Source organism: Hippoglossus stenolepis, chromosome 3 (genome assembly GCF_022539355.2).
Source record: "Hippoglossus stenolepis isolate QCI-W04-F060 chromosome 3, HSTE1.2, whole genome shotgun sequence".
Taxonomy (NCBI): Eukaryota; Metazoa; Chordata; class Actinopteri; order Pleuronectiformes; family Pleuronectidae; genus Hippoglossus; species Hippoglossus stenolepis.
This window is the reverse complement of record NC_061485.1, coordinates 27,012,760-27,040,367: the sequence shown is the minus strand read 5'-3', so window position 1 is coordinate 27,040,367 and position 27,608 is coordinate 27,012,760. Positions and strand designations below refer to the sequence as shown.

The window sequence follows — 27,608 nt, the reverse complement described above, 5'->3', positions numbered from 1 at the left end:
TGTAGCCACTGGTTTCTCCAAGTCAAGCTGTGAAAGCTGTTGATACCTGTAAGTCATACTTCCCCGTTTCTATCATCTCTATAACCAGGGTAACTGAAGCTGGGGTGAGGTTAGGAAGAGCACTGCGTAAATATGAGGATCTCTAACTTTCTACATTGAAAACTACATCCCTACATCTGCGAAACCGGGATCGAACCAGGGACCTTTAGATCTTCAGTCTAACGCTCTCCCAACTGAGCTATTTCGGCATGAAAAGCTACTGTTATGGAGGCTAAGTGGTGAAAAACAAAGGTATATTTGACTGATATATCTGGTGAAAATCTGTTTAGGTTCTCAGTCATCTAAATCATGGTTTCTTCAGAAGTTGTACAAGCTTACATAGGCAAGTTGACTTGCTTTTGTTTCACATCTCATCCAAAAGGCTTTGTCAGTCCAAACTGACTATGGGCCTGTTGCTGTTTTGAGAGTCGTTATGTTTACCAGGCAGGTTGTTGTAGCCACTGGTTGCTCCAAGTCAAGGTGTGAAAGCTGTTGATACTTGTAAGTCATACCTTCACATTTCTATCACCAGGGTAACTGAAGTTGGGGTGTGGTTAGGAAGAGCACAGTCTAAATATGAGGATCTCTAACTTTCAACATTGAAAACTACATCCCTACATCTGCCGAAACCCGGGATCGAACCAGGGACCTTTAGATCTTCAGTCTAACGCTCTCCCAACTGAGCTATTTCGGCATGAAAAGCTACTGTTATGGAGGCTAAGTGGTGAAAAACAAAGGTATATTTGACTGATATATCTGGTGAAAATCAATGAAGGTTCTCAGTCATCCAAATCATGGTTTCTTCAGAAGTTGTACAAGCTTACATAGGCAAGTTGACCTGCTTTTGTTTCACATCTCATCCAAAGGCTTTGTCAGTCCAAACTGACTATGGGCCTGTTGCTGTTTTGAGAGTCGTTATGTTTACCAGGCAGGTTGTTGTAGCCACTGGTTGCTCCAAGTCAAGTTGTGAAAGCTGTTGATACCTGTAAGTCATACTTCCACGTTTCTATCATCTCTATAACCAGGGTAACTGAAGCTGGGGTGAGGTTAGGAAGAGCACTGCGTAAATATGAGGATCTCTAACTTTCTACATTGAAAACTACATCCCTACATCTGCCGAAACCCGGGATCGAACCAGGGACCTTTAGATCTTCAGTCTAACGCTCTCCCAACTGAGCTATTTCGGCATGAAAAGCTACTGTTATGGAGGCTAAGTGGTGAAAAACAAAGGTATATTTGACTGATATATCTGGTGAAAATCAATGAAGGTTCTCAGTCATCCAAATCATGGTTTCTTCAGAAGTTGTACAAGCTTACATAGGCAAGTTGACCTACTTTTGTTTCACATCTCATCCAAAAGGCTTTGTCAGTCCAAACTGACTATGGGCCTGTTGCTGTTTTGAGAGTCGTTATGTTTACCAGGCAGGTTGTTGTAGCCACTGGTTGCTCCAAGTCAAGGTGTGAAAGCTGTTGATACCTGTAAGTCATACCTTCACATTTCGATCACCAGGGTAACTGAAGTTGGGGTGTGGTTAGGAAGAGCACAGTCTAAATATGAGGAGCCAAAAGGCTTTGTCAGTCCAAACTGACTATGGGCCTGTTGCTGTTTTGAGAGTCGTTATGTTTACCAGGCAGGTTGTTGTAGCCACTGGTTGCTCCAAGTCAAGTTGTGAAAGCTGTTGATACCTGTAAGTCATACTTCCACGTTTCTATCATCTCTATAACCAGGGTAACTGAAGCTGGGGTGAGGTTAGGAAGAGCACTGCGTAAATATGAGGATCTCTAACTTTCTACATTGAAAACTACATCCCTACATCTGCGAAACCGGGATCGAACCAGGGACCTTTAGATCTTCAGTCTAACGCTCTCCCAACTGAGCTATTTGCATAAGCTACTGTTATGGAGGCTAAGTGGTGAAAAACAAGGTATATTTGACTGATATATCTGGTGAAAATCTATGAAGGTTCTCAGTCATCTAAATCATGGTTTCTTCAGAAGTTGTACAAGTGTACATAGGCAAGTTGACTTGCTTTGTTTCACATCTCATCAAAGGCTTTGTCAGTCCAAACTGACTATGGGCCTGTTGCTGTTTTGAGAGTCGTTATGTTTACCAGGCAGGTTGTAGCCACTGGTTTCTCCAAGTCAAGGTGTGAAAGCTGTTGATACTTGTAAGTCATACCTTCACATTTCTATCACCAGGGTAACTGAAGTTGGGGTGTGGTTAGGAAGAGCACAGTCTAAATATGAGGATCTCTAACTTTCAACATTGAAAACTACATCTCTACATCTGCCGAAACCCGGGATCGAAGCACGGACCTTTAGATCTTCAGTCTAACGCTCTCCCAACTGAGCTATTTCGGCATGAAAAGCTACTGTTATGGAGGCTAAGTGGTGAAAAACAAAGGTATATTTGACTGATATATCTGGTGAAAATCAATGAAGGTTCTCAGTCATCCAAATCATGGTTTCTTCAGAAGTTGTACAAGCTTACATAGGCAAGTTGACCTGCTTTTGTTTCACATCTCATCCAAAAGGCTTTGTCAGTCCAAACTGACTATGGGCCTGTTGCTGTTTTGAGAGTCGTTATGTTTACCAGGCAGGTTGTTGTAGCCACTGGTTGCTCCAAGTCAAGTTGTGAAAGCTGTTGATACCTGTAAGTCATACTTCCACGTTTCTATCATCTCTATAACCAGGGTAACTGAAGCTGGGGTGAGGTTAGGAAGAGCACTGCGTAAATATGAGGATCTCTAACTTTCTACATTGAAAACTACATCCCTACATCTGCCGAAACCCGGGATCGAACCAGGGACCTTTAGATCTTCAGTCTAACGCTCTCCCAACTGAGCTATTTCGGCATGAAAAGCTACTGTTATGGAGGCTAAGTGGTGAAAAACAAAGGTATATTTGACTGATATATCTGGTGAAAATCTGTTAAGGTTCTCAGTCATCTAAATCATGGTTTCTTCAGAAGTTGTACAAGCTTACATAGGCAAGTTGACTTGCTTTTGTTTCACATCTCATCCAAAAGGCTTTGTCAGTCCAAACTGACTATGGGCCTGTTGCTGTTTTGAGAGTCGTTATGTTTACCAGGCAGGTTGTTGTAGCCACTGGTTGCTCCAAGTCAAGGTGTGAAAGCTGTTGATACTTGTAAGTCATACCTTCACATTTCGATCACCAGGGTAACTGAAGTTGGGGTGTGGTTAGGAAGAGCACAGTCTAAATATGAGGATCTCTAACTTTCAACATTGAAACTACATCCCTACATCTGCAAACCCGGGATCGAACCAGGGACCTTTAGATCTTCAGTCTAACGCTCTCCCAACTGAGCTATTTCGGCATGAAAAGCTACTGTTATGGAGGCTAAGTGGTGAAAAACAAAGGTATATTTGAGTGATATATCTGGTGAAAATCAATGAAGGTTCTCAGTCATCCAAATCATGGTTTCTTCAGAAGTTGTACAAGCTACATAGCAAGTTGACCTGCTTTGTTTCACATCTCATCCAAAAGGCTTTGTCAGTCCAAACTGACTATGGGCCTGTTGCTGTTTTGAGAGTCGTTATGTTTACCAAGCAGGTTGTTGTAGCCACTGGTTTCTCCAAGTCAAGCTGTGAAAGCTGTTGATACCTGTAAGTCATACTTCCACGTTTCTATCATCTCTATAACCAGGGTAACTGAAGCTGGGGTGAGGTTAGGAAGGGCACTGCGTAAATATGAGGATCTCTAACTTTCTACATTAACTACATCCCTACATCTGCGAAACCGGATCAGGGACCTTTAGATCTTCAGTCTAACGCTCTCCCAACTGAGCTATTTCGGCATGAAAGCTACTGTTATGGAGGCTAAGTGGTGAAAAACAAGGTATATTTGACTGATATATCTGGTGAAAATCTGTGAGTTCTCAGTCATCTAAATCATGGTTTCTTCAGAAGTTGTACAAGCTTACATAGGCAAGTTGACTTGCTTTTGTTTCACATCTCATCCAAAGGCTTTGTCAGTCCAAACTGACTATGGGCCTGTTGCTGTTTTGAGAGTCGTTATGTTTACCAGGCAGGTTGTTGTAGCCACTGGTTGCTCCAAGTCAAGGTGTGAAAGCTGTTGATACTTGTAAGTCATACCTTCACATTTCTATCACCAGGGTAACTGAAGTTGGGGTGTGGTTAGGAAGAGCACAGTCTAAATATGAGGATCTCTAACTTTCAACATTCTACATCCCTAATCTGCGAAACCGGGATCGAACCAGGAAGATCTTCAGTCTAACGCTCTCCCAACTGAGCTATTTGGCATGAAAGCTACTGTTATGGAGGTATGGTAAAAAAAGGTATATTTGATATATCTGGTGAAAATCAATGAAGGTTCTCAGTCATCAAATCATGGTTTCTTCAGAAGTTGTACAAGCACATAGGCAAGACCTGCTTTTGTTTCACATCTCATCCAAAAGGCTTTGTCAGTCCAAACTGACTATGGGCCTGTTGCTGTTTTGAGAGTCGTTATGTTTACCAGGCAGGTTGTTGTAGCCACTGGTTGCTCCAAGTCAAGCTGTGAAAGCTGTTGATACCTGTAAGTCATACTTCCACGTTTCTATCATCTCTATAACCAGGGTAACTGAAGCTGGGGTGAGGTTAGGAAGAGCACTGCGTAAATATGAGGATCTCTAACTTTCTACATTGAAAACTACATCCCTACATCTGCCGAAACCCGGGATCGAACCAGGGACCTTTAGATCTTCAGTCTAACGCTCTCCCAACTGAGCTATTTCGGCATGAAAAGCTACTGTTATGGAGGCTAAGTGGTGAAAAACAAAGGTATATTTGACTGATATATCTGGTGAAAATCAATGAAGGTTCTCAGTCATCCAAATCATGGTTTCTTCAGAAGTTGTACAAGCTTACATAGGCAAGTTGACTTGCTTTTGTTTCACATCTCATCCAAAAGGCTTTGTCAGTCCAAACTGACTATGGGCCTGTTGCTGTTTTGAGAGTCGTTATGTTTACCAGGCGGTGTTGTAGCCACTGGTTGCTCCAAGTCAAGGTGTGAAAGCTGTTGATACCTGTAAGTCATACCTTCACATTTCGATCACCAGGGTAACTGAAGTTGGGGTGTGGTTAGGAAGAGCACAGTCTAAATATGAGGAGCCAAAGGCTTTCAGTCAAACTGACTATGGGCCTGTTGCTGTTTGAGAGTCGTTATGTTTACCAGGCAGGTTGTTGTAGCCACTGGTTGCTCCAAGTCAAGTTGTGAAAGCTGTTGATACCTGTAAGTCATACTTCCACGTTTCTATCATCTCTATAACCAGGATAACTGAAGCTGGGGTGAGGTTAGGAAGAGCACTGCGTAAATATGAGGATCTCTAACTTTCTACATTGAAAACTAGATCCCTAAATCTGCCGAAACCCGGGATCGAACCAGGGACCTTTAGATCTTCAGTCTAACGCTCTCCCAACTGAGCTATTTCGGCATGAAAAGCTACTGTTATGGAGGCTAAGTGGTGAAAAACAAAGTATATTTGACTGATATATCTGGTGAAAATCAATGAAGGTTCTCAGTCATCCAAATCATGGTTTCTTCAGAAGTTGTACAAGCTTACATAGGCAAATTGACCTGCTTTTGTTTCACATCTCATCCAAAGGCTTTGTCAGTCCAAACTGACTATGGGCCTGTTGCTGTTTTGAGAGTCGTTATGTTTACCAGGCAGGTTGTTGTAGCCACTGGTTGCTCCAAGTCAAGTTGTGAAAGCTGTTGATACCTGTAAGTCATACTTCCACTTTCTATCATCTCTATAACCAGGGTAACTGAAGCTGGGGTGAGGTTAGGAAGAGCACTCGAAATATGAGGATCTCTAACTTTCTACATTGAAAACTACATCCCTACATCTGCGAAACCCGGGATCGAACCAGGGACCTTTAGATCTTCAGTCTAACGCTCTCCCAACTGAGCTATTTCGGCATAAAAGCTACTGTTATGGAGGTTAATGGTGAAAAACAAAGGTATATTTGACTGATATATCTGGTGAAAATCTGTTGAGGTTCTCAGTCATCTAAATCATGGTTTCTTCAGAAGTTGTACAAGTGTACATAGGCAAGTTGACTTGCTTTTGTTTCACATCTCATCCAAAGGCTTTGTCAGTCCAAACTGACTATGGGCCTTTGCTGTTTTGAGAGTCGTTATGTTTACCAGGCAGGTTGTAGCCACTGGTTTCTCCAAGTCAAGGTGTGAAAGCTGTTCATACCTGTAAGTCATACCTTCACATTTCTATCACCAGGGTAACTGAAGTTGGGGTGTGGTTAGGAAGAGCACAGTCTAAATATGAGGATCCTCTGCAACCGGATGACCTGACAACTGTTTCATGAGCTAATGGGCTAGTGAAAACAAAGGTATATTGATGATATACTGTAAAATCAATTTCTCAGTCTATCTGGTTTCAGTTGTACAGCTTAAGGCAAGTTGACTCTTTGTTTCATCTCATCCAAAAGGCTTTGTCAGTCCAAACTGACTATGGGCCTGTTGCTGTTTTGAGAGTCGTTATGTTTACCAGGCAGGTTGTTGTAGCCACTGGTTGCTCCAAGTCAAGCTGTGAAAGCTGTTGATACCTGTAAGTCATACTTCCACGTTTCTATCATCTCTATAACCAGGGTAACTGAAGCTGGGGTGAGGTTAGGAAGAGCACTGTGTAAATATGAGGATCTCTAACTTCTACATTGAAAACTACATCCCTACATCTGCCGAAACCGGGATCGAACCAGGGACCTTTAGATCTTCAGTCTAACGCTCTCCCAACTGAGCTATTTCGGCATGAAAAGCTACTGTTATGGAGGCTAAGTGGTGAAAAACAAAGGTATATTTGACTGATATATCTGGTGAAAATCAATGAAGGTTCTCAGTCATCCAAATCATGGTTTCTTCAGAAGTTGTACAAGCTTACATAGGCAAGTTGACCTGCTTTTGTTTCACATCTCATCCAAAAGGCTTTGTCAGTCCAAACTGACTATGGGCCTGTTGCTGTTTTGAGAGTCGTTATGTTTACCAGGCAGGTTGTTGTAGCCACTGGTTGCTCCAAGTCAAGGTGTGAAAGCTGTTGATACTTGTAAGTCATACCTTCACATTTCTATCACCAGGGTAACTGAAGTTGGGGTGTGGTTAGGAAGAGCACAGTCTAAATATGAGGATCTCTAACTTTCAACATTGAAAACTACATCCCTACATCTGCCAAACCGGGATCGAACCAGGACTTTTAGATCTTCAGTCTAACGCTCTCCCAACTGAGCTATTTCGGCATGAAAAGCTACTGTTATGGAGGCTAAGTGGTGAAAAACAAAGGTATATTTGACTGATATATCTGGTGAAAATCAATGAAGGTTCTCAGTCATCCAAATCATGGTTTCTTCAGAAGTTGTACAAGCTTACATAGGCAAGTTGACCTGCTTTTGTTTCACATCTCATCCAAAAGGCTTTGTCAGTCCAAACTGACTATGGGCCTGTTGCTGTTTTGAGAGTCGTTATGTTTACCAGGCAGGTTGTTGTAGCCACTGGTTGCTCCAAGTCAAGTTGTGAAAGCTGTTGATACCTGTAAGTCATACTTCCACGTTTCTATCATCTCTATAACCAGGGTAACTGAAGCTGGGGTGAGGTTAGGAAGAGCACTGCGTAAATATGAGGATCTCTAACTTTCTACATTGAAAACTACATCCCTACATCTGCCGAACCGGTCGAACCAGGGACCTTTAGATCTTCAGTCTAACGCTCTCCCAACTGAGCTATTTCGGCATGAAAAGCTACTGTTATGGAGGCTAAGTGGTGAAAAACAAAGGTATATTTGACTGATATATCTGGTGAAAATCAATGAAGGTTCTCAGTCATCCAAATCATGGTTTCTTCAGAAGTTGTACAAGCTTACATAGGCAAGTTGACCTACTTTTGTTTCACATCTCATCCAAAAGGCTTTGTCAGTCCAAACTGACTATGGGCCTGTTGCTGTTTTGAGAGTCGTTATGTTTACCAGGCAGGTTGTTGTAGCCACTGGTTGCTCCAAGTCAAGGTGTGAAAGCTGTTGATACCTGTAAGTCATACCTTCACATTTCGATCACCAGGGTAACTGAAGTTGGGGTGTGGTTAGGAAGAGCACAGTCTAAATATGAGGAGCCAAAAGGCTTTTTCAGTCCAAACTGACTATGGGCCTGTTGCTGTTTTGAGAGTCGTTATGTTTACCAGGCAGGTTGTTGTAGCCACTGGTTGCTCCAAGTCAAGTTGTGAAAGCTGTTGATACCTGTAAGTCATACTTCCACGTTTCTATCATCTCTATAACCAGGATAACTGAAGCTGGGGTGAGGTTAGGAAGAGCACTGCGTAAATATGAGGATCTCTAACTTTCTACATTGAAAACTAGATCCCTAAATCTGCCGAAACCCGGGATCGAACCAGGGACCTTTAGATCTTCAGTCTAACGCTCTCCCAACTGAGCTATTTCGGCATGAAAAGCTACTGTTATGGAGGCTAAGTGGTGAAAAACAAAGGTATATTTGACTGATATATCTGGTGAAAATCTGTTAAGGTTCTCAGTCATCTAAATCATGGTTTCTTCAGAAGTTGTACAAGCTTACATAGGCAAGTTGACCTGCTTTTGTTTCACATCTCATCCAAAGGCTTTGTCAGTCCAAACTGACTATGGGCCTGTTGCTGTTTTGAGGTCGTTATGTTTACCAGGCAGGTTGTTGTAGCCACTGGTTGTCAAGTCAAGGTGTAAAGCTGTTGATACCTGTATCATACCTTCACATTTGATCACCAGGTAACTGAGTTGGTGGTTAGAAGAGCACAGTCAATATGAGGTCAAACTGACTATGGGCCTGTTGCTGTTTGAGAGTCGTTATGTTTACCAGGCAGGTTGTTGTAGCCACTGGTTGCTCCAAGTCAAGTTGTGAATGCTGTTGATACCTGTAAGTCATACTTCCACATTTCTATCATCTCTATAACCAGGTAACTGAGCTGGGGTGAGGTTAGGAAGAGCACTGCGTAAATATGATTCTAACTTTCTACATTGAAAACTACATCCCTACATCTGCGAAACCGGATCGACAGGGACCTTTAGATCTTCAGTCTAACGCTCTCCCAACTGAGCTATTTCGCATAAAAGCTACTGTTATGGAGGCTAAGTGGTGAAAACAAAGGTATATTTGACTGATATATCTGGTGAAAATCTGTTAAGGTTCTCAGTCATCTAAATCATGGTTTCTTCAGAAGTTGTACAAGTGTACATAGGCAAGTTGACTTGCTTTTGTTTCACATCTCATCCAAAAGGCTTTGTCAGTCCAAACTGACTATGGGCCTTTTGCTGTTTTGAGAGTCGTTATGTTTACCAGGCAGGTTGTAGCCACTGGTTTCTCCAAGTCAAGGTGTGAAAGCTGTTCATACCTGTAAGTCATACCTTCACATTTCTATCACCAGGGTAACTGAAGTTGGGGTGTGGTTAGGAAGAGCACAGTCTAAATATGAGGATCTCTAACTTTCAACATTGAAAACTACATCTCTACATCTGCCGAAACCCGGGATCGAAGCACGGACCTTTAGATCTTCAGTCTAACGCTCTCCCAACTGAGCTATTTCGGCATGAAAAGCTACTGTTATGGAGGCTAAGTGGTGAAAAACAAAGGTATATTTGACTGATATATCTGGTGAAAATCTGTTAAGGTTCTCAGTCATCTAAATCATGGTTTCTTCAGAAGTTGTACAAGCTTACATAGGCAAGTTGACTTGCTTTTGTTTCACATCTCATCCAAAAGGCTTTGTCAGTCCAAACTGACTATGGGCCTGTTGCTGTTTTGAGAGTCGTTATGTTTACCAGGCAGGTTGTTGTAGCCACTGGTTGCTCCAAGTCAAGGTGTGAAAGCTGTTGATACTTGTAAGTCATACCTTCACATTTCTATCACCAGGGTAACTGAAGTTGGGGTGTGGTTAGGAAGAGCACAGTCTAAATATGAGGATCTCTAACTTTCAACATTGAAAACTACATCCCTACATCTGCCGAAACCCGGGATCGAACCAGGGACCTTTAGATCTTCAGTCTAACGCTCTCCCAACTGAGCTATTTCGGCATGAAAAGCTACTGTTATGGAGGCTAAGTGGTGAAAAACAAGGTATATTTGACTGATATATCTGGTGAAAATCAATGAAGGTTCTCAGTCATCCAAATCATGGTTTCTTCAGAAGTTGTACAAGCTTACAAACAAGTTATTGACTTTTGTTTCACATCTCATCCAAAGGCTTTGTCAGTCCAAACTGACTATGGGCCTGTTGCTGTTTTGAGAGTCGTTATGTTTACCAGGCAGGTTGTTGTAGCCACTGTTGCTCCAAGTCAAGTTGTGAAAGCTGTTGATACCTGTAAGTCATACTTCCACGTTTCTATCATCTCTATAACCAGGGTAACTGAAGCTGGGGTGAGGTTAGGAAGAGCACTGCGTAAATATGAGGATCTCTAACTTTCTACATTGAAAACTACATCCCTACATCTGCCGAAACCCGGGATCGAACCAGGGACCTTTAGATCTTCAGTCTAACGCTCTCCCAACTGAGCTATTTCGGCATGAAAAGCTACTGTTATGGAGGCTAAGTGGTGAAAAACAAAGGTATATTTGACTGATATATCTGGTGAAAATCAATGAAGGTTCTCAGTCATCCAAATCATGGTTTCTTCAGAAGTTGTACAAGCTTACATAGGCAAGTTGACTTGCTTTTGTTTCACATCTCATCCAAAGGCTTTGTCAGTCCAAACTGACTATGGGCCTGTTGCTGTTTTGAGAGTCGTTATGTTTACCAGGCAGGTTGTTGTAGCCACTGGTTGCTCCAAGTCAAGGTGTGAAAGCTGTTGATACCTGTAAGTCATACCTTCACATTTCGATCACCAGGGTAACTGAAGTTGGGGTGTGGTTAGGAAGAGCACAGTCTAAATATGAGGACCAAAGGCTTTTCAGTCAAACTGACTATGGGCCTGTTGCTGTTTTGAAGTCGTTATGTTTACCAGGCAGGTTGTTGTAGCCACTGGTTGCTCCAAGTCAAGTTGTGAAAGCTGTTGATACCTGTAAGTCATACTTCCACGTTTCTATCATCTCTATAACCAGGATAACTGAAGCTGGGGTGAGGTTAGGAAGAGCACTGCGTAAATATGAGGATCTCTAACTTTCTACATTGAAAACTACATCCCTAAATCTGCCGAAACCCGGGATCGAACCAGGGACCTTTAGATCTTCAGTCTAACGCTCTCCCAACTGAGCTATTTCGGCATGAAAAGCTACTGTTATGGAGGCTAAGTGGTGAAAAACAAAGGTATATTTGACTGATATATCTGGTGAAAATCTGTTAAGGTTCTCAGTCATCTAAATCATGGTTTCTTCAGAAGTTGTACAAGTGTACATAGGCAAGTTGACTTGCTTTTGTTTCACATCTCATCCAAAAGGCTTTGTCAGTCCAGACTGACTATGGGCCTTTTGCTGTTTTGAGAGTCGTTATGTTTACCAGGCGGGTTGTAGCCACTGGTTTCTCCAAGTCAAGGTGTGAAAGCTGTTGATACCTGTAAGTCATACCTTCACATTTCTATCACCAGGGTAACTGAAGTTGGGGTGTGGTTAGGAAGAGCACAGTCTAAATATGAGGATCTCACTTCAACATTGAAAACTACATCTCTATATCTGCCAAACCGGGATCGAACCAGGACCTTTAGATCTTCAGTCTAACGCTCTCCCAACTGAGCTATTTCGGCATGAAAGCTACTGTTATGGAGGCTAAGTGGTGAAAAACAAGGTATATTTGACTGATATATCTGGTGAAAATCAATGAAGGTTCTCAGTCATCCAAATCATGGTTTCTTCAGAAGTTGTACAAGCTTACATAGGCAAGTTGACCTGCTTTTGTTTCACATCTCATCCAAAAGGCTTTGTCAGTCCAAACTGACTATGGGCCTGTTGCTGTTTTGAGAGTCGTTATGTTTACCAGGCAGGTTGTTGTAGCCACTGGTTGCTCCAAGTCAAGCTGTGAAAGCTGTTGATACCTGTAAGTCATACTTCCACGTTTCTATCATCTCTATAACCAGGGTAACTGAAGCTGGGGTGAGGTTAGGAAGAGCACTGCGTAAATATGAGGATCTCTAACTTTCTACATTGAAAACTACATCCCTACATCTGCCGAAACCCGGGATCAAACCAGGGACCTTTAGATCTTCAGTCTAACGCTCTCCCAACTGAGCTATTTCGGCATGAAAAGCTACTGTTATGGAGGCTAAGTGGTGAAAAACAAAGGTATATTTGACTGATATATCTGGTGAAAATCAATGAAGGTTCTCAGTCATCCAAATCATGGTTTCTTCAGAAGTTGTACAAGCTTACATAGGCAAGTTGACCTGCTTTTGTTTCACATCTCATCCAAAAGGCTTTGTCAGTCCAAACTGACTATGGGCCTGTTGCTGTTTTGAGAGTCGTTATGTTTACCAGGCAGGTTGTTGTAGCCACTGGTTGCTCCAAGTCAAGGTGTAAAGCTGTTGATACCTGTAAGTCATACCTTCACATTTCGATCACCAGGTAACTGAAGTTGGGGTGTGTTAGAAGAGCACAGTCTAAATATGAGCCAAAGGCTTTTCAGTCCAAACTGACTATGGGCCTGTTGCTGTTTTGAGAGTCGTTATGTTTACCAGCGGTTGTTGTAGCCACTGGTTGCTCCAAGTCAAGTTGTGAAAGCTGTTGATACCTGTAAGTCATACTTCCACGTTTCTATCATCTCTATAACCAGGGTAACTGAAGTGGGGTGAGGTTAGGAAGAGCACTGCGTAAATGAGGATCTCTAACTTTCTACATTGAAAACTACATCCCTACATCTGCGAGAAACCCGGATCGAACCAGGGACCTTTAGATCTTCAGTCTAACGCTCTCCCAACTGAGCTATTTCGGCATGAAAAGCTACTGTTATGGAGGCTAAGTGGTGAAAAACAAAGGTATATTTGATATATCTGGTGAAAATCTGTGAAGGTTCTCAGTCATCTAAATCATGGTTTCTTCAGAAGTTGTACAAGTGTACATAGGCAAGTTGACTTGCTTTTGTTTCACATCTCATCCAAAAGGCTTTGTCAGTCCAAACTGACTATGGGCCTGTTGCTGTTTTGAGAGTCGTTATGTTTACCGCAGGTTGTAGCCACTGGTTTCTCCAAGTCAAGGTGTGAAAGCTGTTATACCTGTAAGTCATACCTTCACATTTCTATCACCAGGGTAACTGAAGTTGGGGTGTGGTTAGGAAGGGCACAGTCTAAATATGAGGATCTCTAACTTTCAACATTAAACACATCTCTACATCTGCGAAACCGGATCAACCAGGACCTTTAGATCTTCAGTCAGCCCACTGATATTGACTACTTTATGGTGCAAAATTTATATTCTGGAATCTGTAGGTTCAGTCATCTAATCATGTTTCTAGAAGTTGTGCAATTGATGCTTTTAATCCAAAGGCTTTGTCAGTCCAAACTGACTATGGGCCTGTTGCTGTTTTGAGAGTCGTTATGTTTACCAGGCAGGTTGTTGTAGCCACTGGTTGCTCCAAGTCAAGGTGTGAAAGCTGTTGATACTTGTAAGTCATACCTTCACATTTCTATCACCAGGGTAACTGAAGTTGGGGTGTGGTTAGGAAGAGCACAGTCTAAATATGAGGATCTCTAACTTTCAACATTGAAAACTACATCCCTACATCTGCAGAACCCGGATCGAACCAGGGACCTTTAGATCTTCAGTCTAACGCTCTCCCAACTGAGCTATTTCGGCATGAAAAGCTACTGTTATGGAGGCTAAGTGGTGAAAAACAAAGGTATATTTGACTGATATATCTGGTGAAAATCAATGAAGGTTCTCAGTCATCCAAATCATGGTTTCTTCAGAAGTTGTACAAGCTACATAGGCAATTGACCTGCTTTTGTTTACATCTCATCCAAAAGCTTTGTCAGTCCAAACTGACTATGGGCCTGTTGCTGTTTTGAGAGTCGTTATGTTTACCAGGCAGGTTGTTGTAGCCACTGGTTGCTCCAAGTCAAGCTGTGAAAGCTGTTGATACCTGTAAGTCATACTTCCACGTTTCTATCATCTCTATAACCAGGGTAACTGAAGTTGGGGTGTGGTTAGGAAGAGCACTGCGTAAATATGAGGATCTCTAACTTTCTACATTGAAAACTACATCCCTACATCTGCCGAAACCCGGGATCGAACCAGGGACCTTTAGATCTTCAGTCTAACGCTCTCCCAACTGAGCTATTTCGGCATGAAAAGCTACTGTTATGGAGGCTAAGTGGTGAAAAACAAAGGTATATTTGACTGATATATCTGGTGAAAATCAATGAAGGTTCTCAGTCATCCAAATCATGGTTTCTTCAGAAGTTGTACAAGCTTACATAGGCAAGTTGACTTGCTTTTGTTTCACATCTCATCCAAAGGCTTTGTCAGTCCAAACTGACTATGGGCCTGTTGCTGTTTTGAGAGTCGTTATGTTTACCAGGCAGGTTGTTGTAGCCACTGGTTGCTCCAAGTCAAGGTAAAGCTGTTGATACTTGTAAGTCATACCTTCACATTTCGATCACCAGGGTAACTGAGTTGGGGTGTGGTTAGGAAGAGCACAGTCTAAATATGAGGAGCCAAAGGCTTTTCAGTCCAAACTGACTATGGGCCTGTTGCTGTTTTGAGAGTGTTATGTTTACCAAGGTTGTTGTAGCCACTGGTTGCTCCAAGTCAAGTTGTGAAAGCTGTTGATACCTGTAAGTCATACTTCCACGTTTCTATCATCTCTATAACCAGGGTAACTGAAGCTGGGGTGAGGTTAGGAAGAGCACTGCGTAAATATGAGGATCTCTAACTTTCTACATTGAAAACTACATCCCTACATCTGCCGAAACCCGGGATCGAACCAGGGACCTTTAGATCTTCAGTCTAACGCTCTCCCAACTGAGCTATTTCGGCATGAAAAGCTACTGTTATGGAGGCTAAGTGGTGAAAAACAAAGGTATATTTGACTGATATATCTGGTGAAAATCAATGAAGGTTCTCAGTCATCCAAATCATGGTTTCTTCAGAAGTTGTACAAGTGTACATAGGCAAGTTGACTTGCTTTTGTTTCACATCTCATCCAAAAGGCTTTGTCAGTCCAAACTGACTATGGGCCTGTTGCTGTTTTGAGAGTCGTTATGTTTACCAGGCAGGTTGTTGTAGCCACTGGTTGCTCCAAGTCAAGGTGTGAAGCTGTTGATACCTGTAAGTCATACCTTCATTTGATCACCAGGTAACTGAGTTGGGGGTTAAGACACTCTAATATGAGAAAGAGGTGCTGGTTGCTCAGTCAGTTGTGAAGCTGTTGATACCTGTAGTCATACTTCCATTTCTATCATCTAAACTAGGTAACTGAGTTGGGGTGAGGTTAGGAAGAGCACTGCGTAAACATGAGGATCTCTAACTTCCTACATTGACAGCTTCATCTGTATATCTGCCGAAACCCGGGATCGAACCAGGGACCTTTAGATCTTCAGTCTAACGCTCTCCCAACTGAGCTATTTCGGCATGAAAAGCTACTGTTATGGAGGCTAAGTGGTGAAAAACAAAGGTATATTTGAGTGATATATCTGGTGAAAATCTGTGAAGGTTCTCAGTCATCCAAATCATGGTTTCTTCAGAAGTTGTACAAGTGTACATAGGCAAGTTGACTTGCTTTTGTTTCACATCTCATCCAAAAGGCTTTGTCAGTCCAAACTGACTATGGGCCTGTTGCTGTTTTGAGAGTCGTTATGTTTACCAGGCAGGTTGTTGTAGCCACTGGTTGCTCCAAGTCAAGCTGTGAAAGCTGTTGATACCTGTAAGTCATACTTCCACGTTTCTATCATCTCTATAACCAGGGTAACTGAAGTTGGGGTGTGGTTAGGAAGAGCACTGCGTAAATATGAGGATCTCTAACTTTCTACATTGAAAAGTACATCCCTACATCTGCCGAAACCCGGGATTGAACCAGGGACCTTTAGATCTTCAGTCTAACGCTCTCCCAACTGAGCTATTTCGGCATGAAAAGCTACTGTTATGGAGGCTAAGTGGTGAAAAACAAAGGTATATTTGACTGATATATCTGGTGAAAATCTGTTAAGGTTCTCAGTCATCTAAATCATGGTTTCTTCAGAAGTTGTACAAGCTTACATAGGCAAGTTGACTTGCTTTTGTTTCACATCTCATCCAAAAGGCTTTGTCAGTCCAAACTGACTATGGGCCTGTTGCTGTTTTGAGAGTCGTTATGTTTACCAGGCAGGTTGTTGTAGCCACTGGTTGCTCCAAGTCAAGCTGTGAAAGCTGTTGATACTTGTAAGTCATACCTTCACATTTCGATCACCAGGGTAACTGAAGTTGGGGTGTGGTTAGGAAGAGCACAGTCTAAATATGAGGAGCCAAAAGGCTTTGTCAGTCCAAACTGACTATGGGCCTGTTGCTGTTTTGAGAGTCGTTATGTTTACCACGCAGGTTGTTGTAGCCACTGGTTGCTCCAAGTCAAGTTGTGAAAGCTGTTGATACCTGTAAGTCATACTTCCACGTTTCTATCATCTCTATAACTAGGGTAACTGAAGTTGGGGTGAGGTTAGGAAGAGCACTGCGTAAACATGAGGATCTCTAACTTCCTACATTGACAGCTTCATCTGTATATCTGCCGAAACCGGGATCGAACCAGGACCTTTAGATCTTCAGTCTAACGCTCTCCCAACTGAGCTATTTGGCATGAAAAGCTACTGTTATGGAGGCTAAGTGGTGAAAAACAAAGGTATATTTGAGTGATATATCTGGTGAAAATCTGTGAAGGTTCTCAGTCATCCAAATCATGGTTTCTTCAGAAGTTGTACAAGTGTACATAGGCAAGTTGACTTGCTTTTGTTTCACATCTCATCCAAAAGGCTTTGTCAGTCCAAACTGACTATGGGCCTGTTGCTGTTTTGAGAGTCGTTATGTTTACCAGGCAGGTTGTTGTAGCCACTGGTTGCTCCAAGTCAAGGTGTGAAAGCTGTTGATACTTGTAAGTCATACCTTCACATTTCTATCACCAGGTAACTGAAGTTGGGGTGTGGTTAGAGAGCACAGTCTAAATTAGATCTCCTTTGAAAATCTACATCTGCCACCATAGACCTTGATTCAGTCTCAACTGGCTATTTCGCATGAAAAGCTACTGTTAGGGGTAGGGAAAAAGTATATTTGAGTGATATATCTGGTGAAAATCATGAGGTTCTCAGTCATCCAAATCATGGTTTCTTCGAAGTTGTACAAGCTACATAGGCAATTGACTTGCTTTGTTTCACATCTCATCAAAGGCTTTGTCAGTCAAACTGACTATGGGCCTGTTGCTGTTTTGAGTCGTTATGTTTACCAGGCAGGTTGTTGTAGCCACTGGTTGCTCCAAGTCAAGTTGTGAAGCTGTTGATACCTGTAAGTCATACTTCCACGTTTCTATCATCTCTATAACCAGGGTAACTGAAGCTGGGGTGAGGTTAGGAAGAGCACTGCGTAAATATGAGGATCTCTAACTTTCTACATTGAAAACTACATCCCTACATCTGCCGAAACCCGGGATCGAACCAGGGACCTTTAGATCTTCAGTCTAACGCTCTCCCAACTGAGCTATTTCGGCATGAAAAGCTACTGTTATGGAGGCTAAGTGGTGAAAAACAAAGGTATATTTGACTGATATATCTGGTGAAAATCTGTTAAGGTTCTCAGTCATCTAAATCATGGTTTCTTCAGAAGTTGTACAAGCTTACATAGGCAAGTTGACTTGCTTTTGTTTCACATCTCATCCAAAAGGCTTTGTCAGTCCAAACTGACTATGGGCCTGTTGCTGTTTTGAGAGTCGTTATGTTTACCAGGCAGGTTGTTGTAGCCACTGGTTGCTCCAAGTCAAGCTGTGAAAGCTGTTGATACTTGTAAGTCATACCTTCACATTTCGATCACCAGGGTAACTGAAGTTGGGGTGTGGTTAGGAAGAGCACAGTCTAAATATGAGGAGCCAAAAGGCTTTGTCAGTCCAAACTGACTATGGGCCTGTTGCTGTTTTGAGAGTCGTTATGTTTACCAGGCAGGTTGTAAGCACTGGTTGCTCCAAGTCAAGTTGTGAAAGCTGTTGATACCTGTAAGTCATACTTCCACGTTTCTATCATCTCTATAACTAGGGTAACTGAAGTTGGGGTGAGGTTAGGAAGAGCACTGCGTAAACATGAGGATCTCTAACTTCCTACATTGACAGCTTCATCTGTATATCTGCCGAAACCCGGGATCGAACCAGGGACCTTTAGATCTTCAGTCTAACGCTCTCCCAACTGAGCTATTTCGGCATGAAAAGCTACTGTTATGGAGGCTAAGTGGTGAAAAACAAAGGTATATTTGAGTGATATATCTGGTGAAAATCTGTGAAGGTTCTCAGTCATCCAAATCATGGTTTCTTCAGAAGTTGTACAAGTGTACATAGGCAAGTTGACTTGCTTTTGTTTCACATCTCATCCAAAAGGCTTTGTCAGTCCAAACTGACTATGGGCCTGTTGCTGTTTTGAGAGGTTATGTTTACCAGGCAGGTTGTTGTAGCCACTGGTTGCTCCAAGTCAAGGTGTGAAAGCTGTTGATACTTGTAAGTCATACCTTCACATTTCTATCATACCAGGGTAACTGAAGTTGGGGTGTGGTTAGGAAGAGCACAGTCTAAATATGAGGATCTCTAACTTTCAACATTGAAAACTACATCCCTACATCTGCAAACCCGGGATCGAACCAGGGACCTTTAGATCTTCAGTCTAACGCTCTCCCAACTGAGCTATTTCGCATGAAAGCTACTGTTATGGAGGCTAAGTGGTGAAAAACAAAGGTATATTTGAGTGATATATCTGGTGAAAATCAATGAAGGTTCTCAGTCATCCAAATCATGGTTTCTTCAGAAGTTGTACAAGCTTACATAGGCAAATTGACCTGCTTTGTTTCACATCTCATCCAAAGGCTTTGTCAGTCCAAACTGACTATGGGCCTGTTGCTGTTTTGAGAGTCGTTATGTTTACCAGGCAGGTTGTTGTAGCCACTGGTTGCTCCAAGTCAAGCTGTGAAAGCTGTTGATACCTGTAAGTCATACTTCCACGTTTCTATCATCTCTATAACCAGGGTAACTGAAGCTGGGGTGAGGTTAGGAAGAGCACTGCGTAAATATGAGGATCTCTAACTTTCTACATTGAAAACTACATCCCTACATCTGCGAAACCGGGATCGAACCAGGACCTTTAGATCTTCAGTCTAGCTCTCCCAACTGAGCTATTTCGGCATGAAAAGCTACTGTTATGGAGGCTAAGTGGTGAAAAACAAAGGTATATTTGACTGATATATCTGGTGAAAATCTGTGAAGGTTCTCAGTCATCTAAATCATGGTTTCTTCAGAAGTTGTACAAGCTTACATAGGCAAGTTGACTTGCTTTTGTTTCACATCTCATCCAAAAGGCTTTGTCAGTCCAAACTGACTATGGGCCTGTTGCTGTTTTGAGTCGTTATGTTTACCAGGCAGGTTGTTGTAGCCACTGGTTGCTCCAAGTCAAGCTGTGAAAGCTGTTGATACTTGTAAGTCATACCTTCACATTTCGATCACCAGGGTAACTGAAGTTGGGGTGTGGTTAGGAAGAGCACAGTCTAAATATGAGGAGCCAAAAGGCTTTGTCAGTCCAAACTGACTATGGGCCTGTTGCTGTTTTGAGAGTCGTTATGTTTACCACGCAGGTTGTTGTAGCCACTGGTTGCTCCAAGTCAAGTTGTGAAAGCTGTTGATACCTGTAAGTCATACTTCCACGTTTCTATCATCTCTATAACTAGGGTAACTGAAGTTGGGGTGAGGTTAGGAAGAGCACTGCGTAAACATGAGGATCTCTAACTTCCTACATTGACAGCTTCATCTGTATATCTGCCGAAACCCGGGATCGAACCAGGGACCTTTAGATCTTCAGTCTAACGCTCTCCCAACTGAGCTATTTCGGCATGAAAAGCTACTGTTATGGAGGCTAAGTGGTGAAAAACAAAGGTACATTTGACTGATATATCTGGTGAAAATCTGTGAAGGTTCTCAGTCATCCAAATCATGGTTTCTTCAGAAGTTGTACAAGCTTACATAGGCAAGTTGACTTGCTTTTGTTTCACATCTCATCCAAAAGGCTTTGTCAGTCCAAACTGACTATGGGCCTGTTGCTGTTTTGAGAGTCGTTATGTTTACCAGGCAGGTTGTTGTAGCCACTGGTTGCTCCAAGTCAAGTTGTGAAAGCTGTTGATACCTGTAAGTCATACTTCCACATTTCTATCACCAGGGTAACTGAAGTTGGGGTGAGGTTAGGAAGAGCACTGCGTATATGAGGATCTCTAACTTTCTACATTGAAAACTACATCCCTACATCTGCCGAAACCGGATCGAACCAGGGACCTTTAGATCTTCAGTCTAACGCTCTCCCAACTGAGCTATTTCGGCATGGCTACTGTTATGGAGGCTAAGTGAAAAACAAAGGTATATTTGACTGATATATCTGGTGAAAATCTGTGAAGGTTCTCAGTCATCAAATCATGGTTTCTTCAGAAGTTGTACAATACATAGGCAAGTTGACTTGCTTTTGTTTCACATCTCATCCAAAGGCTTTGTCAGTCCAAACTGACTATGGGCCTGTTGCTGTTTTGAGAGTCGTTATGTTTACCAGGCAGGTTGTTGTAGCCACTGGTTGCTCCAAGTCAAGCTGTGAAAGCTGTTGATACCTGTAAGTCAACTCCACTTTCTATCATCTCTATAACCAGGGTAACTGAAGTTGGGGTGAGGTTAGGAAGAGCACTGCGTAAATATGAGGATCTCTAACCTCCATTGAAAACTTCATCCTACATCTGCGAAACCGGATCAACCAGGACCTTTAGATCTTCAGTCTACGCTCCCCAACTGAGCTATTTGCATGAAAAGCTACTGTTATGGAGGCTAGTGGTAAAACAAAGGTATATTTGATGATATATCTGGTGAAATCTGTAGGTTCTCAGTCATCCAAATCATGGTTTCTTCAGAGTTGTACAAGTTTACATAGGCAGTTGACTTGCTTTGTTTCACATCTCATCCAAAGGCTTTGTCAGTCCAAACTGACTATGGGCCTGTTGCTGTTTTGAGAGTCGTTATGTTTACCAGGCAGGTTGTTGTAGCCACTGGTTGCTCCAAGTCAAGGTGTGAAAGCTGTTGATACCTGTAAGTCATACCTTCACATTTCTATCACCAGGGTAACTGAAGTTGGGGTGTGGTTAGGAAGAGCACAGTCTAAATATGAGGATCTCTAACTTTCAACATTGAAAACTACATCCCTACATCTGCCGAAACCGGGATCGAACCAGGACCTTTAGATCTTCAGTCTAACGCTCTCCCAACTGAGCTATTTCGGCATGAAAAGCTACTGTTATGGAGGCTAAGTGGTGAAAAACAAAGGTATATTTGACTGATATATCTGGTGAAAATCTGTGAAGGTTCTCAGTCATCCAAATCATGGTTTCTTCAGAAGTTGTACAAGTGCATAGGCAAGTTGACTTGCTTTTGTTTCACATCTCATCCAAAGGCTTTGTCAGTCCAAACTGACTATGGGCCTGTTGCTGTTTTGAGAGTCGTTATGTTTACCAGGCAGGTTGTTGTAGCCACTGGTTGCTCCAAGTCAAGCTGTGAAAGCTGTTGATACCTGTAAGTCATACTCTACGTTTCTATCATCTCTATAACCAGGGTAACTGAAGTTGGGGTGAGGTTAGGAAAGGCACTGCGTAAATATGAGGATCTCTAACTTTCTACATTGAAAACTTCATCCCTACATCTGCCGAAACCGGGATCGAACCAGGGACCTTTAGATCTTCAGTCTAACGCTCTCCCAACTGAGCTATTTCGGCATGAAAAGCTACTGTTATGGAGGCTAAGTGGTGAAAAACAAAGGTATATTTGGTGATATATCTGGTGAAAATCTGTGAAGGTTCTCAGTCATCCAAATCATGGTTTCTTCAGAAGTTGTACAAGCTTACATAGGCAAGTTGACTTGCTTTTGTTTCACATCTCATCCAAAGGCTTTGTCAGTCCAAACTGACTATGGGCCTGTTGCTGTTTTGAGAGTCGTTATGTTTACCAGGCAGGTTGTTGTAGCCACTGGTTGCTCCAAGTCAAGGTGTGAAAGCTGTTTCAAAGGCTTTGTCAGTCCAAACTGACGATGGGCCTGTTGCTGTTTTGAGAGTCGTTATGTTTACCAGGCAGGTTGTTGTAGCCACTGGTTGCTCCAAGTCAAGTTGTGAAAGCTGTTGATACCTGTAAGTCATACTTCCACGTTTCTATCATCTCTATAACCAGGGTAACTGAAGTTGGGGTGTGGTTAGGAAGAGCACTGCGTAAATATGAGGATCTCTAACTTTCTACATTGAAAACTACATCCCTACATCTGCCGAAACCCGGGATCGAACCAGGGACCTTTAGATCTTCAGTCTAACGCTCTCCCAACTGAGCTATTTCGGCATGAAAAGCTACTGTTATGGAGGCTAAGTGGTGAAAAACAAAGGTATATTTGAGTGATATATCTGGTGAAAATCTGTGAAGGTTCTCAGTCATCCAAATCATGGTTTCTTCAGAAGTTGTACAAGCTTACATAGGCAAGTTGACTTGCTTTTGTTTCACATCTCATCCAAAAGGCTTTGTCAGTCCAAACTGACTATGGGCCTGTTGCTGTTTTGAGAGTCGTTATGTTTACCAGGCAGGTTGTTGTAGCCACTGGTTGCTCCAAGTCAAGGTGTGAAAGCTGTTGATACTTGTAAGTCATACCTTCACATTTCTATCACCAGGGTAACTGAAGTTGGGGTGTGGTTAGGAAGAGGACTGCGTAAATATGAGGATCTCTAACTTTCAACATTGAAAACTACATCCCTACATCTGCCGAAACCGGGATCGAACCAGGACCTTTAGATCTTCAGTCTAACGCTCTCCCAACTGAGCTATTTCGGCATGAAAGCTACTGTTATGGAGGCTAAGTGGTGAAAAACAAAGGTATATTTGACTGATATATCTGGTGAAAATCTGTAAGGTTCTCAGTCATCCAAATCATGGTTTCTTCAGAAGTTGTACAAGCTTACATAGGCAAGTTGACTTGCTTTTGTTTCACATCTCATCCAAAGGCTTTGTCAGTCCAAACTGACTATGGGCCTGTTGCTGTTTTGAGAGTCGTTATGTTTACCAGGCAGGTTGTTGTAGCCACTGGTTGCTCCAAGTCAAGCTGTGAAAGCTGTTGATACTTGTAAGTCATACCTTCACATTTCGATCACCAGGGTAACTGAAGTTGGGGTGTGGTTAGGAAGAGCACAGTCTAAATATGAGGAGCCAAAAGGCTTTGTCAGTCCAAACTGACTATGGGCCTGTTGCTGTTTTGAGAGTCGTTATGTTTACCACGCAGGTTGTTGTAGCCACTGGTTGCTCCAAGTCAAGTTGTGAAAGCTGTTGATACCTGTAAGTCATACTTCCACGTTTCTATCATCTCTATAACTAGGGTAACTGAAGTTGGGGTGAGGTTAGGAAGAGCACTGCGTAAACATGAGGATCTCTAACTTCCTACATTGACAGCTTCATCTGTATATCTGCTGAAACCCGGGATCGAACCAGGGACCTTTAGATCTTCAGTCTAACGCTCTCCCAACTGAGCTATTTCGGCATGAAAAGCTACTGTTATGGAGGCTAAGTGGTGAAAAACAAAGGTATATTTGACTGATATATCTGGTGAAAATCTGTGAAGGTTCTCAGTCATCCAAATCATGGTTTCTTCAGAAGTTGTACAAGTTTACATAGGCAAGTTGACTTGCTTTTGTTTCACATCTCATCCAAAGGCTTTGTCAGTCCAAACTGACTATGGGCCTGTTGCTGTTTTGAGTGTCGTTATGTTTACCAGGCAGGTTGTTGTAGCCACTGGTTGCTCCAAGTCAAGGTGTGAAAGCTGTTGATACTTGTAAGTCATACCTTCACATTTCTATCATACCAAACTGAAGTTGGGGTGTGGTTAGGAAGAGCACAGTCTAAATAGGGGATCTCTAACTTTCAACATTGAAAACTACATCCCTACATCTGCAAACCGGGATCGAACCAGGACCTTTAGATCTTCAGTCTAACGCTCTCCCAACTGAGCTATTTCGCATGAAAGCTACTGTTATGGAGGCTAAGTGGTGAAAAACAAAGGTATATTTGAGTGATATATCTGGTGAAAATCTGTGAAGGTTCTCAGTCATCCAAATCATGGTTTCTTCAGAAGTTGTACAAGCTTACATAGGCAAGTTGACTGCTTTGTTCCATCAAAGGCTTTGTCAGTCAAACTGACTATGGGCCTGTTGCTGTTTGAGAGTTATGTTTACAGGCAGGTTTTGTAGCCACTGGTTGCTCCAAGTCAAGCTGTGAAAGCTGTTGATACCTGTAAGTCATACTTCATTTCTATCATCAAAGGGTAACTGAAGTTGGGGTGAGGTTAGGAAGGCACTGCGTAAATATGAGGATCTCTAACTTTCATTGAAAACTACATCCCTACATCTGCGAAACCGGATCGAACCAGGACCTTAGATCTTCAGTCTAGCTCTCCCAACTGGCTATTTCGGCATGGCTACTGTTATGGAGGCTAGTGGTGAAAAACAAAGGTATATTTGACTGATATATCTGGTGAAAATCTGTGAAGGTTCTCAGTCATCTAAATCATGGTTTCTTCAGTTGTACAAGCTATGTTGACTTGCTTTTGTTTCACATCTCATCCAAAAGGCTTTGTCAGTCCAAACTGACTATGGGCCTTTGCTGTTTTGAGTCGTTATGTTTACCGCAGGTGTTATAAGCTGTCTCTAACTTTCAACATTGAACTACATCCGTACATCTGCGATCGAACCAGGACCTTTAGATCTTCAGTCTAACGCTCTCCCAACTGAGCTATTTCGGCATGAAAAGCTACTGTTATGGAGGCTAAGTGGTGAAAACAAGGTATATTTGAGTGATATATCTGGTGAAAATCTGTGAAGGTTCTCAGTCATCTAAATCATGGTTTCTTCAGAAGTTGTACAAGCTTACATAGGCAAGTTGACTTGCTTTTGTTTCACATCTCATCCAAAAGGCTTTGTCAGTCCAAACTGACTATGGGCCTTTTGCTGTTTTGAGTCGTTATGTTTACCAGGCAGGTTGTTGTAGCCACTGGTTGCTCCAAGTCAAGCTGTGAAAGCTGTTGATACTTGTAAGTCATACTTCACATTTCTATCACCAGGGTAACTGAAGTTGGGGTGTGGTTAGGAAGAGCACGTCTAAATATGAGGATCTCTAACTTTCTACATTGAAAACTACATCCCTACATCTGCAAAACCGGGATCGAAGCCAGGGACCTTTAGATCTTCAGTCTAACGCTCTCCCAACTGAGCTATTTCGGCATGAAAAGCTACTGTTATGGAGGCTAAGTGGTGAAAAACAAAGGTATATTTGACTGATATATCTGGTGAAAATCTGTTATGGTTCTCAGTCATCTAAATCATGGTTTCTTCAGAAGTTGTACAAGTGTTCAAAGGCAAGTGGACATAACAAAGCTTCATTCCACAGACAAATGGAGGAACGGTGGAGGTACATAATGTATTTCTTTTGATATAATGTTTGAAAACAAAAATGAAGTACACCTGTTTCCCTCTCTGGTGTCTCTTTTTGTAACTACAGCAGAAAGAGCAACATATTAATTCCGAGGTGAACTGTCTCAGTAATATGAATGCTGTGCCTATGAAAAGGTGTGTTTACTCTATTTTATATATTTCTGGCAGGTCTTGTAAGAGCAGAACATTGGAATGAAGCAGACAAAGTATGTCTCATGCATAACAAAGGAGTCCAAGAGAAGACAGTGAAGATGAATAGAAAGAAGCTCTCAGGTTTCAATTCAATTTGATTCAATTGAATTCAGTTCAATTCAAAACACTTTATTTCCCCCTGAAATGTCACAGAGAGTAAGTCGTATAGAACATATAAATATGTCAAATGGTGGAATTACATTGCATCAAAATGTACAAACGTAATATATAATAAAATGTACATTGTTGGTTATGGGGTGTGAGGGTTTGTTTTTGATTTGGACCCGAAAGCAGACACAGAGATGGATTGGTTTGTGACTGATCAAAAAAGTATTTTAATGAAGCGCAGAGGCAAACATGTTACAAGCTTGGTGCTGGCTGAGACTGAGCCTGTGATCCAGTGAGTGGAGATAAGGCAGGCAGGTTGGCTCTGGCGATCCTGAGGTAAAAAGAGAAGAAAAGGATTCACGAGATACATAAGAAATAGTTTCCACTAGAAGACAACTTGAGATCGGCCAAGAGGGTGTACCACTGAGGTGACGCAACAGTCTGGTGATGAGTGGAGAGAAGACCTGGGTTCTCATTCTTGTATTGCGACCAAGTGTAGGACTCTCGCCAGGTGCCAGGACTGCCGCACTCACACATATACTCACATGCACACACAGGGGAGGAGGTGAATAGGAGGGGAGCAGAGAGAAAAGGGGGAAACACTAGAGGAACGGCCTGAGCCTTGACAGAGGGAGGCTCAGAGAAATAGAAATATGCCCCCACCTCCTCCGTGTTAGCAAATGGGACATGGGCCAAATTAATGTCAAACTACACAGTAAATATATATATATTCTTTTTAATGGTCCCATCTGATGGTGAAGAAGTCAGTTATTCACAAAATGTTTCATCTATGTGGAAACAAGTGAAGTTACATGCCCAAATACAATTATTAAAACGTATGCCTGCACAGTATGCAAACTTAAAGGCATCCATCTTGAGTTTCCTTTCCTGGTAGAATTTATTTTGTGATAATATAATATTACAAATGATAGTCATGTTTGGTACACTCTAGAGAGTTTCCAGCTGACAGACTTTGCCACTACCCATGTAGCTCTTGAATAGAAACTGGAAATCCCCTTGCGGTTTAGCACTGTACCTCAGGGTATGGCCACAGATGTTGTCTGTCCCAGAAGCAGTACCTGCTTGAATCATCTTGAGTTCTCTCATCGTGTACTCTGTATTTAGGCTGATGGCAGACTCAACAGGTTCAAGTGTGGAAATGATGCATCCAACTTGATTATATTGCGATTCGTTATTTGGTAGAGGTGGAACTGAGGTCACTAGGCAGTGATGCTAGACGGCTGTCTTTCAAGTGCATTGAGTTACCGAGAGGTAACTGTCTCTTGAGGCCCCAAGCTGAATGAAAGTTCCTTCAGTTTTCTCTACCTATTTTTTTTTTTTCGATCAGCAATTTTGATCTTGACCTCTTTGTTAACTGCCTTCTTTTAAGTCCAGAGCCATTGAAAATCACTCTGTTTTTCTTGTTGAAGATTTTCTTTTTGAGTTCTTTGGTGACTCAAGGCTTGTTAATGGGGGAAAAAAGCTTTTTGGTGGGAGACATGTATACACAAAAGAACATGTATGACAAGACTGTGTCTACTTGCTCAGTGTTGTTACGGGACAAGGCCGTAAGGATATTCCAGTTATAGGTCTCAAAGT

General features: G+C 42.2%; 22 non-coding genes across 22 annotated transcripts; all 22 read right to left on the bottom strand.

Moving 5' to 3' along the window:
- Nucleotides 1–660: 660 nt before the first annotated feature.
- trnaf-gaa lies at nucleotides 661–733 on the bottom strand. The gene has a single exon. It is a non-coding gene; the product is annotated as a tRNA-Phe (tRNA).
- A 420-nt stretch (nucleotides 734–1,153) lies between these two features.
- On the bottom strand, nucleotides 1,154–1,226 carry trnaf-gaa. The gene has a single exon. It is a non-coding gene; the product is annotated as a tRNA-Phe (tRNA).
- A 1,595-nt stretch (nucleotides 1,227–2,821) lies between these two features.
- On the bottom strand, nucleotides 2,822–2,894 carry trnaf-gaa. The gene has a single exon. It is a non-coding gene; the product is annotated as a tRNA-Phe (tRNA).
- Nucleotides 2,895–4,725: 1,831 nt separating this feature from the next.
- Nucleotides 4,726–4,798, bottom strand: trnaf-gaa. Its single transcript has one exon. It is a non-coding gene; the product is annotated as a tRNA-Phe (tRNA).
- Nucleotides 4,799–5,421: 623 nt separating this feature from the next.
- On the bottom strand, nucleotides 5,422–5,494 carry trnaf-gaa. Its single transcript has one exon. It is a non-coding gene; the product is annotated as a tRNA-Phe (tRNA).
- A 415-nt stretch (nucleotides 5,495–5,909) lies between these two features.
- On the bottom strand, nucleotides 5,910–5,983 carry trnaf-gaa. The gene has a single exon. It is a non-coding gene; the product is annotated as a tRNA-Phe (tRNA).
- A 773-nt stretch (nucleotides 5,984–6,756) lies between these two features.
- Nucleotides 6,757–6,828, bottom strand: trnaf-gaa. Its single transcript has one exon. It is a non-coding gene; the product is annotated as a tRNA-Phe (tRNA).
- Nucleotides 6,829–8,430: 1,602 nt separating this feature from the next.
- Nucleotides 8,431–8,503, bottom strand: trnaf-gaa. The gene has a single exon. It is a non-coding gene; the product is annotated as a tRNA-Phe (tRNA).
- Nucleotides 8,504–10,048: 1,545 nt separating this feature from the next.
- On the bottom strand, nucleotides 10,049–10,121 carry trnaf-gaa. The gene has a single exon. It is a non-coding gene; the product is annotated as a tRNA-Phe (tRNA).
- A 415-nt stretch (nucleotides 10,122–10,536) lies between these two features.
- trnaf-gaa lies at nucleotides 10,537–10,609 on the bottom strand. The gene has a single exon. It is a non-coding gene; the product is annotated as a tRNA-Phe (tRNA).
- Nucleotides 10,610–11,233: 624 nt separating this feature from the next.
- trnaf-gaa lies at nucleotides 11,234–11,306 on the bottom strand. The gene has a single exon. It is a non-coding gene; the product is annotated as a tRNA-Phe (tRNA).
- Nucleotides 11,307–12,201: 895 nt separating this feature from the next.
- trnaf-gaa lies at nucleotides 12,202–12,274 on the bottom strand. The gene has a single exon. It is a non-coding gene; the product is annotated as a tRNA-Phe (tRNA).
- A 1,966-nt stretch (nucleotides 12,275–14,240) lies between these two features.
- trnaf-gaa lies at nucleotides 14,241–14,313 on the bottom strand. Its single transcript has one exon. It is a non-coding gene; the product is annotated as a tRNA-Phe (tRNA).
- A 619-nt stretch (nucleotides 14,314–14,932) lies between these two features.
- Nucleotides 14,933–15,005, bottom strand: trnaf-gaa. The gene has a single exon. It is a non-coding gene; the product is annotated as a tRNA-Phe (tRNA).
- Nucleotides 15,006–15,526: 521 nt separating this feature from the next.
- Nucleotides 15,527–15,599, bottom strand: trnaf-gaa. Its single transcript has one exon. It is a non-coding gene; the product is annotated as a tRNA-Phe (tRNA).
- Nucleotides 15,600–16,020: 421 nt separating this feature from the next.
- Nucleotides 16,021–16,093, bottom strand: trnaf-gaa. The gene has a single exon. It is a non-coding gene; the product is annotated as a tRNA-Phe (tRNA).
- Nucleotides 16,094–17,621: 1,528 nt separating this feature from the next.
- Nucleotides 17,622–17,694, bottom strand: trnaf-gaa. The gene has a single exon. It is a non-coding gene; the product is annotated as a tRNA-Phe (tRNA).
- A 627-nt stretch (nucleotides 17,695–18,321) lies between these two features.
- On the bottom strand, nucleotides 18,322–18,394 carry trnaf-gaa. The gene has a single exon. It is a non-coding gene; the product is annotated as a tRNA-Phe (tRNA).
- A 1,596-nt stretch (nucleotides 18,395–19,990) lies between these two features.
- Nucleotides 19,991–20,063, bottom strand: trnaf-gaa. Its single transcript has one exon. It is a non-coding gene; the product is annotated as a tRNA-Phe (tRNA).
- Nucleotides 20,064–21,899: 1,836 nt separating this feature from the next.
- Nucleotides 21,900–21,971, bottom strand: trnaf-gaa. Its single transcript has one exon. It is a non-coding gene; the product is annotated as a tRNA-Phe (tRNA).
- Nucleotides 21,972–22,508: 537 nt separating this feature from the next.
- On the bottom strand, nucleotides 22,509–22,581 carry trnaf-gaa. Its single transcript has one exon. It is a non-coding gene; the product is annotated as a tRNA-Phe (tRNA).
- A 1,110-nt stretch (nucleotides 22,582–23,691) lies between these two features.
- trnaf-gaa lies at nucleotides 23,692–23,764 on the bottom strand. Its single transcript has one exon. It is a non-coding gene; the product is annotated as a tRNA-Phe (tRNA).
- Nucleotides 23,765–27,608: the final 3,844 nt, after the last annotated feature.